Source organism: Marmota monax, unplaced genomic scaffold (genome assembly GCF_021218885.2).
Source record: "Marmota monax isolate L192 unplaced genomic scaffold, Marmota_monax_Labrador192_F-V1.1 WCK01_AAM20220418_F8-fsc00247, whole genome shotgun sequence".
Classification (NCBI taxonomy): Eukaryota; Metazoa; Chordata; class Mammalia; order Rodentia; family Sciuridae; genus Marmota; species Marmota monax.
In genome coordinates this window covers 631,864-642,351 of record NW_026694880.1, presented here as the reverse complement: position 1 = coordinate 642,351, position 10,488 = coordinate 631,864, and the positions used below count along the sequence as shown (strand labels likewise).

At 39.1% G+C, this 10,488-nt stretch overlaps 1 long non-coding RNA gene across 2 annotated transcripts in view; it reads left to right on the top strand.

The window, feature by feature from the left end:
- Positions 1–537: 537 nt before the first annotated feature.
- Positions 538–10,488, top strand: part of LOC124080713 (uncharacterized) — a 41,295-nt gene continuing 31,344 nt past the window's right edge. For both annotated transcript variants that reach the window (XR_006847781.2, XR_006847782.2), the window contains exon 1: positions 538–674. This is a non-coding gene — a long non-coding RNA (uncharacterized LOC124080713). The remainder of the gene's footprint in view (positions 675–10,488) is intronic.

The following is a 10,488-nucleotide window of genomic DNA, read 5'->3' as shown; positions in this document are numbered from 1 at the left end:
TGAGGAAATTTGAGTAACAGTAACTCACTCTTAGAATTAAGAGCCCAATCCCTTCACTGTGAGAGGTCTAGGATGGTCTCATGAGGTGATGGGGGCCAATGGGGACAATAGGGAAAGGGTAAATTTAGAGAAGACTTGAAAAAGCACAGGGATCTTTCCTTATACATCCATCTGTCAATTTTTATTTGAAGCTGCTGTCTTATTTCTGTTCCACTGGGTTAATTCAAATTTTAGATTAAAAGATTTCAATGGGATTAAAGAAAGCTTTTTAGCTGTAAGATGTATTTGTCTTTGGATTAAGCAGCTGAGGGATCCTAAAGGAGTATATACATTATAATTTCAAGATATATCTACATATATACATATATATGTCTATATCACAAATAATGTACATTGTATATTAATGTATGTGTGTAGGTGTGTGTGCATGCATGTGTGTTTAATCTCATGTGATCCTTGACCAGCATGTGACAGCAGAGATTATAAGTATTATCCCTGTTTTGTTTTTTACAGATGAAGGACTCAGGTTCCAGTGACTAAGCAAGGTCACACAGAGTGTTCAGCAGCATGCTGAATGAGCATTTCCCTGCCTCATCCTGCCTGTGTATCACATATTCACTTGGATTTCTTGTCTGAAGCCTGGCCTCAACCCACGACTCGGAAAATAATTCCAGGTACTTTCTCAACCTGATGATTCCTGAGGTGGAGGGAGCATAGGAGGGGTGGGGGGAAGAGGTAGAGATCTAGGGATCTTCACTGGACATGAAAATGGGGTGTTCACTAATTGGTTGTGTGTTGTAAAAATACACAAGTAAAACTGCTCTTTTCTGTGGAAGTTTACCAGTTATTGCTGATTTTGTCTCTAATTATACATTGCCAAGAAAATTGAACAAAAATTAAAAACTTAACAGATCCATGAAATGGAAAAGAGGATCTTGCTATAGATCTCCAACCGACAATAGTTCAGGATGCTGACCAAGGTCAAGACTTTTAGAAATTGCTCCAGGCCTTCTAACCTCTTATCATAATTAAATGGGTACTTTGTATTACTCTTGTTTTGTAAGCATTTTTTCCCATTTATTTCCCAACACAGAACTGCATGACATGGTGATGTGTGCATTTACAGACTAACACAGCCTACAAAAGATATTTGGTCTAGACCATCAAGAACCAAAGAAAACTTTAATAGAACAAGAAGCTGCATCCATTTGAGCCTAGAAAAGAGGAAGTCTTAAACAAAAGCCTTATTTCATCTCACACCCAGGCTACACTCTGGCTCAAGGACCTCCCATAGAAGTTAGGTTGCCAATTTTTTTGCCTCAATGTGGACTGGTAAGGAGTGACTCAAACGTCATCATGACAAAACACAAAAATAAAAAAAAAATTAAAAATAGAAAGAAAACATCAAAGAGTAACAAAATATTATGATGGATGAAAAACTATTAGGGAAATGTTATTATCGGGGAAATTTGCACATAGATTAAAAGTAAAGTTTTTTTACATCAAAATTATAATCCAATGTATTTAAGCAAGAAACATTAGATAATGCAAAAGCATTACTTCTATAGCTAATAAAAATTGTAATTAGTACTTTATTTCAGAAGAGGCACTTGAAAATAAGAAACAGGCCTGCTATCTCATGCTCAGCACACTTCTTGTTGTATAATTCTTTGAGGAAAAAAACAGTTTTAGTCACTCATTTTCTTTATCAAAAAAAAATGTTGAACTCTAAATATATTCCAGTCATTGAGCTGTGTTGAGCAGACATATAGATCATTTAAACATGACCCTAATCTTTAAAGATCAACCCCATGTATCCAGGGAAGCCAATTTGTAAGGAAATCATTGCAATGAACTTAATAAGTCTTATTACAAGGACATGTAAAGGGGACAAGGGGAAGTAGTCAGCCCTTCCTGGTGGAATTAGGGAAGACAACACTGAAGTAAGTAGGATACTTGTCATGTGAAGTACATGTAATTAGTAGCCTGAGAAATATAGTACTATCAGCACATTGGAAAGCTGGTAGGGGCCAGATGATTTGGGACTTTTAGAAATACTTTTCACTTTAAAATTTAAAAGAGAGAGTCAATTGCTGTGGTGTGGGTTTTTTGTTTTGCTTTTGTTTATTTGTGTCCTGTGACAGCACTTATTTTTCTTTGGGGATTTCCTCTCCTCCCATTCTATGACATCCTGATGAGATCATCAGTCATGGATCTGTTCCTTCATCAATTCCTGGAGTTTCACATGTCATAAGCGGAACTAGTTACTCTGTCCTGACAGAGTGAGTGGAGTGACTGGTGTATAGAACAGATAGAACTGAATTATTTAGATACCAGGGGTCCTAAAATTGATCTTGAGGTACAGACCAAGATCCCTAGACACATAGCTTTTTCTTAGTTCTGTGAATATCAACATTCTTCTAACAAATTTGTTTCTTTTTTTTTAATTTTTTATTGTTGGCTGTTCAAAACATTACATAGTTCTTGATATATCATATTTCACACTTTGATTCAAGCGGGCTATGAGCTCCCATTTTTACCCCATATACAGATTGCAGAATCACATCAGTTACACATCCATTGATTTACATATTGCCATACTAGTGTCTGTTGTGTTCTGCTGCCTTTCCTATCCTCTACTATCCCCCCTCCCCTCCCCTCCCCTCCCCTCTTCTCTCTCTGCCCCCTCTACTGACATTCATTTGTCCCCCTTGTATTATTTTTCCCTTTCCCCTCACTTCCTCTTGTATGTACTTTTGTATAACTCTGAGGGTCTCCTTCCATTTCCATGCAATTTCCCTTCTCTCTCCCTTTCCCTCCCACCTCTCATCCCTGTTTAATGTTAATCTTCTTCTCATGCTCTTCGACCCTACTCTGTTCTTAGTTACTCTCCTTATATCAAAGAAGACATTTGGCATTTGTTTTTTAGGGATTGGCTAGCTTCACTTAGCATAATCTGCTCTAATGCCATCCATTTCCCTGTAAATTCTATGATTTTGTCATTTTTTAATGCAGAGTAATACTCCATTGTGTATAAATGCCACATTTTTTTTTATCCATTCATCTATTGAAGGGCATCTAGGTTGGTTCCACAGTCTTGCTATTGTGAATTGTGCTGCTATGAACATTGATGTAGCAGTGTCCCTGTAGCATGCTCTTTTTAGGTCTTTAGGGAATAGACCGAGAAGGGGAATAGCTGGGTCAAATGGTGGCTCCATTCCCAGCTTTCCAAGAAATCTCCATACTGCTTTCCAAATTGGCTGCACCAATTTGCAGTCCCACCAGCAATGTACAAGTGTACCCTTTTCCCCACATTCTCGCCAGCACTTGTTGTTGTTTGACTTCATAATGGCTGCCAATCTTACTGGAGTGAGATGGTATCTTAGGGTGGTTTTGATTTGCATTTCTCTGACTGCTAGAGATGGTGAGCATTTTTTCATGTACTTGTTGATTGATTGTATGTCCTCCTCTGAGAAGTGTCTGTTCAGGTCCTTGGCCCATTTGTTGATTGGGTTGATTGTTCTCTTATTGTCTAATTTTTGGAGTTCTTTGTATACTCTGGATATTAGGGCTCTATCTGAAGTGTGAGGAGTAAAGATTTGTTCCCAGGATGTAGGCTCTCTATTTACCTCTCTTATTGTTTCTTTAGCTGAGAAAAAAACTTTTTAGTTTGAGTAAGTCCCATTTGTTGATTCTAGTTATTAACTTTTGTGCTATGGGTGTCCTATTGAGGAATTTGGAGCCCGACCCCACAGAATGTAGATCGTAGCCAACTTTTTCTTCTATCAGACGGCGTGTCTCTGATTTGATATCAAGCTCCTTGATCCATTTTGAATTAACTTTTGTGCATGGCGAGAGAAAGGGATTCAGTTTCATTTTGTTGCATATGGATTTCCAGTTTTCCCAGCACCATTTGTTGAAGATGCTATCCTTCCTCCATTGCATGCTTTTAGCTTCTTTATCAAATATAAGGTAGTTGTAGTTTTGTGGATTGGTTTCTGTGTCCTCTATTCTGTACCATTGGTCCACCCGCCTGTTTTGGTACCAGTACCATGCTGTTTTTGTTACTATTGCTCTGTAGTATAGTTTGAAGTCTGGTATCGCTATACCGCCTGATTCACACTTCCTGCTTAGCATTGTTTTTGCTATTCTGGGTCTTTTATTTTTCCATATGAATTTCATGATTGCTTTCTCTATTTCTACAAGAAATGCCGTTGGGATTTTGATTGGCATTGCATTAAACCTATAGAGAACTTTTGGTAATATCGCCATTTTGATGATGTTAGTTCTGCCTATCCATGAACAGGGTATATTTTTCCATCTTCTAAGATCTTCTTCTATTTCTCTCTTTAGGGTTCTGTAGTTTTCATTGTATAAGTCTTTCACCTCTTTTGTTAGGTTGATTCCCAAGTATTTTATTTTTTTTGAAGATATTGTGAATGGAGTGGTTGTACTCATTTCCATTTCAGAGGATTTGTCGCTGATATACGGGAATGCCTTTGATTTATGCGTGTTGATTTTATATCCTGCCACTTTGCTGAATTCATTTATTAGCTCTAATAGTTTCTTTGTAGAGCCTTTTGGGTCTGCTAGGTATAGAATCATATCATCTGCAAATAGTGATAATTTAAGTTCTTCTTTTCCTATTTTTATGCCTTTAATTTCTTTCGTCTGTCTAATTGCTCTGGCCAGTGTTTCGAGAACTATGTTGAACAGAAGTGGTGAGAGAGGGCATCCCTGTCTTGTTCCAGATTTTAGAGGGAATGCCTTCAATTTTTCTCCATTCAGAATGATGCTAGCCTGAGGCTTAGCATAGATTGCTTTTACAATATTGAGGTATGTTCCTGTTATCCCTAGTTTTTCTAGAGTTTTGAACATAAAGGGATGCTGTACTTTGTCGAATGCTTTTTCCGCATCTATCGAGATGATCATATGGTTCTTATTTTTAAGTCTATTGATGTGGTGAATAACATTTATTGATTTCCGTATATTGAACCAGCCTTGCATCCCAGGGATGAATCCTACTTGATCATGGTGCACAATTTTTTTGATATGTTTTTGTATCCGATTCGCCAGAATTTTATTGAGGATTTTTGCATCTAGGTTCATTAGAGATATTGGTCTGTAGTTTTCTTTCTTTGAAGTGTCTTTGTCTGGTTTAGGAATCAGGGTGATGTTGGCCTCGTAGAATGAATTTGGAAGTTCTCCCTCTTTTTCTATTTCCTGAAATAACTTGAAAAGTATTGGTATTAGTTCCTCTTTAAAGGTTTTGTAAAACTCTGCTGTATACCCATCCGGTCCTGGGCTTTTCTTAGTTGGTAGTCTTTTGATGGTTTCTTGTATTTCCTCAATTGATATTGGTCTGTTTAGATTGTCTATATCCTCCTGACTCAATCTGGGCAGATCATATGACTTAAGAAATTTATCTATGCCTTCACTATCTTCTATTTTATTGGAGTATAAGGATTCAAAATAATTTCTGATTATCTTCTGTATTTCTGCGGTGTCTGTTGTGATATTTCCTTTTTCATCCCGTATGCTAGTAATTTGAGTTCTCTCTCTTCTTCTCTTCGCTAGCATCGCTAAGGGTCTGTCGATTTTGTTTATTTTTTCAAAGAACCAACTTTTAGTTTTGTCAATTTTTTCAATTGTTTCTTTTGTTTCGATTTCATTAATTTCAGCTCTGATTTTAATTATTTCTTGCCTTCTACTTCTTTTGCTGTTGTTTTGATCTTCTTTTTCAAGGATTTTGAGATGAAGTATGAGATCATTTATTTGTTGGTTTTTTCTTTTTTTAAGGAATGAACTCCAAGCAATGAATTTTCCTCTTAGAACTGCTTTCAATGTGTCCCATAGATTCCGATATGTTGTGTCTGTGTTTTCATTAATCTCTAAGATTTTTTTAATATCCTCCTTGATGTCTTCTATAACCCATTGATCATTCAGTAACCTATTGTTCATTCTCCAACTGATGTATTCTTTTTCCTTCCTTCTTTTATCGTCGATTTTCAGTTTCATTCCATTATGATCAGATAGGATGCATGGTATTATCTCTACTCCTTTATATTGTCTAAGAGTTTCCCTGTGACATAATATATGATCTATTTTTGAGAAGGATCCATGTGTTGCTGAGAAAAAAGTGTAACTGCTTGATGTTGGGTGGTATATTCTATATATGACAATTAAGTCTAGGTTATTAATTGTGTTATTGAGTTCTATAGTTTCCTTATTCAACTTTTGTTTGGAAGATCTGTCCAGTGGCGAGAGAGGTGTGTTGAAGTCTCCCATGATTATTGTATGGTGGTCTATTAGACTCTTGAACTTGAGAAGAGTTTGTTTGATGAACATAGCTGCACCATTGTTTGGGGCATATATATTTATGATTGTTATGTCTTGTTGGTGTATGGTTCCCTTAAGCAGTATGTAGTGTCCCTCTTTATCCCTTTTGATTAACTTTGGCTTGAAATCTATTTTATTTGATATGAGTATGGACACTCCTGCTTGTTTCCGAAGTCCATATGAGTGATATGATTTTTCCCAACCTTTCACCTTCAGCCTATGTATGTCTTTTCCTATCAAATGCGTCTCCTGTAGGCAGCATATTGTTGGGTCTTGTTTTGTGATCCATTCTACTAGCCTGTGTCTCTTAATTGGTGAGTTTAAGCCATTAACATTTAGGGTTATTATTGAGATATGGGTTGTTCTTCCAGCCATATTTGTTTATTTATGTTACTAAACATGTTTGTTTTCCTCTTTGATTATTTCCCCCCCCTTTACTGTCCTACCTCCCACTGTTGGTTTTCATTGTTATTTTCCATTTCCTCTTCCTGTAATGTTTTGCCAAGGATGTTTTGAAGAGATGGTTTTCTAGCTGCAAATTCTTTTAACTTTTGTTTATCGTGGAAGGTTTTAATTTCATCTTCCATCCTGAAGCTTAATTTCGCTGGATACACAATTCTTGGTTGGAACCCATTTTCTTTCAGTGTTTGAAATATGTTATTCCAGGATCTTCTAGCTTTCAGAGTCTGTGTTGAAAGATCAGCTGTTATCCTGATTGGCTTACCCCTAAATGTGATCTGCTTCCTTTCTCTTGTAGCTTTTAAAATTCTCTCCTTATTCTGTATGTTGGGCATCTTCATTATAATGTGTCTAGGTGTGGGTCTCTTATGATTTTGCACATTCGGCGTCCTGTAGGCTTCTAGGATTTGGGATTCTGTCTCATTCTTCAAGTCTGGGAAGTTTTCTCGTATTATTTCATTGAATAGATTGCTCATTCCTTTGGTTTGAAACTCTGTCCCTTCCTGTATCCCAATGACTCTTAAATTTGGTCTCTTGATGTTATCCCATATTTCTTGGATGTTCTGCTCATGGTTTCTTAACAGTCTTGCGGAGCTGTCTATGTTCTTTTCAAGTTGAAATACTTTGTCTTCATTGTCTGCTGTTCTATCTTCTAAGTGTTCTACTCTGCTGGTAGTATTCTCAATTGAGTTTTTAAGTTGGTTTATTGCTTCCTGCATTTCTAGGATTTCTGTTTGTTTGTTTTTTATAACCTCTATCTCCCTGTATAGTTGATCTTTTGCTTCTTGGATTTGTTTATGTAATTCATTATTGAAGTGATGTTTCATTGTCTGATTTTGCTGTCTGATGTCTTCCTTGAGACTCCAGATCATCTGAAGCATGTATATCCTGAATTCTTTATCTGACATTCCATCTGCTGCAGCTATTACCTCTTCTAACATTGAGTTGACCTGCATTGCTTGTGGTCCTTTCTTTCCTTGTCTCTTCATACTGTTCGCGTTCCTTTCTACTTGGTGAAACTGTTGTGCTATTGAATTTTCCCCCTATATATTTATATTGGTCTTGTATAGTTGCAAAGTCTCCCTCACAGGCGCGGGCGGCGGCTCTGCCCCTCCTCCAATTGGGGCAATGTGCCTACCACGCCGGCAGGCCGGTGGGCCTGCTCTGCCGGTCGGTAGCAGGTCCGCCTACTTTGCAGGCGCGGGCGGCGGCTCTGTCCCTCTGCGGGCCGCTAGGCTTGTTCTGTCCGTGGCCGCAGTTCTGCGTACTTTGCAGGCGCAGGCAGCGGCACTGCCCCTCTGCAGGCCTCTGGGGCTGTTCTGCCTGTGGGTCGCAGGTCCGCCTACCTTGCAGGCGCGGGGGGGGGGGCGGCTCTACCCTTCCTCAGGCCACTTGGCCTGTTCTGTCTGTCGGTTGCAGGTCTGGCCTCTTCTGATGGTGTTCACAGTTCTGTCTACCTTGCAGGCGCGGGGGGAGGGGGCGGCTCTGCCTCTCAGCAGGCCGCTGCTCCTCTTTTGCCGGTGGGTCGCAGGCCCGCCTACCTTGCAGGAGTGATTGGAAGCTCTGCCCCTCTGCGGGCCACTGGGCCTTTTCTGTCGGTGTTCACAGTTCCGGCTACCTGGCAGGCGCAGGAGGGTGGGGGGTGGCTCTGCCCCTCAGCAGGCCGCTGGGCCTGCTCTGTGGGTGGTCACAGTTCCCTCTACCTTGCCGGCACAGGGGGAGGGGGCGACTCTGCCTCTCAGCAGGCCGCTGCTCCTCTTCTGCCGGTGGGTCGCAGGCCCGCCTACCTTGCAGGAGTGATTGGAAGCTCTGCCCCTCTGCAGGCCACTGGGCCTTTTCTGTCTGTGGTCACAGTTCCGCCTACCTGGCAGGCGCGGGGGGTGGGGGGCGGCTCTGCCCCTCAGCAGGCCGCTGTGCCTGCTCTGTGGGTGATCACAGTTCCCTCTACCTTGTCGGCGCAGGGGGAGGGGGCGGCTCTGCCTTTCAGCAGGCCGCTGCTCCTCTTCTCCAAATTTGTTTCTGTTGTTTGTAACCAAAGAATTCTTCAGACAGAAGTTACTCCAAATTCATAACAAGACAAGGATATAATCAGAATGGCATTTTAAATAGATCATTGTATTAGCCAGTACAGAATGGTTTGGATGTGACACTGCAGGTTGGGAAATGAGTCAACAAATGATTGCAGTAGCTTGGATAAAAGTTGATGAAATCTTGCCCTTAAGAAATGGTCCTGGAATAAAGAGTTCTAGAGGAAATATTTAGAGATGATACTCAGAAAACATCAATTGGATGTAAGTGTAAAAAAGACATTGCCTAGGGTGAGTTTCAATGTTACTAGATAATAACACAGGCGTACGAGAAAAATTTAGGGCAAAGATGAACTCAGTTTGGAACCTATTAAGGTTGATTTTCTGGTGGATTAACCAGATGGAGATGTCTAATGAGAGACTGACTTCCATCTTTGCTAGAGTGTAATTTGGAAGCTATCAGCAAGTTGATGGTAAAAGCTGTGGAAGCAAATCGCATTAAACACCATCAGTCAGGACTAAAGTATGATTCTGTCATTAAGATACTTAAACAATCTAACTATGTTTGTAAAATCCTCTGCAAAGGATTTTATGTTAGAACCTCATTGGCTGTACTGATGGTGCTTTTTTTAAATAACTTCTTTCATACACTATGTGAAAATTCCAAATGTCCTTCCTGTATTTGTTTTATGAAAAATGTGGTATAATAAAATGATTCTTTGCTTTGGACTTAAATCAGAATCTGACTGGAATTCTTTAGTAGCTATGTGATATTGGTCAAATTAGTTATTTTCTTATAGACTTGGCTAACTCAAATATCAAAATAGGAACTCTAATATATAACAGAGTTGCTTTGAGAATAAAATTATGCATGCAAATATACTGGAACCATTTATGTACAGAAGCTCCTTTATTTTCAAAAAATAAGTTTGCCCAAGGATGATCTAAAGTAGATGTGTTTTGAAGTTCAAAGGGACTTGAAAGTTTCTACCATATGACCCCTAGATTCATTTCCCCTAAAATGACTTAAAATTAGGTATAATCTTCTCCTCTTTCCTGATATATGTTCAACTGGAAATCCTCTTTAAAACAAGATCCACCACTTTCTCTACACCTGTGTAAGGGAACTTCTCAGCAATGGATTCAGCATTTTCTGCATAGTCACTGATGTTTTTTTTTAAATTAAAGTCCTTTTTTTTTTCGATACAATATCTTTCTTTATTTATTTTATGTGGTGCTGAGGATCAAACCCAGTGCCTCATGCATGTGAGGCAGGCGCTCTACCACTAAGCTACGAGCCCAGCCCCCTAGTAACTGATTTTAATGTCCCCATTTGAAGGAGCGTTAAACCTGGGGAATCATCACTAGCTTGAGGGAATCCTCCCAAACTTACTTCACTAGCACGCTCTCAATGCTAAAAGCCCTTTCAGTTACAAATCCGCAGTCTCACTTCAAGACTCCCAATTCAGTAATTTTTACACTGGCTATGAATACAATCACCTGGGAACAAATTTATGAAAATTAATTTAATTTCCAGATCTCATCCCTACACATTATTCTTTTAGTTGTATGTAATGAGATGGAGCCAGTTAAAAAAACAAGTCACTCAAAAACTCTTTCATTTTTCAGTCACTTTTTTACTACTTTTTTTTTTGCCTATTAA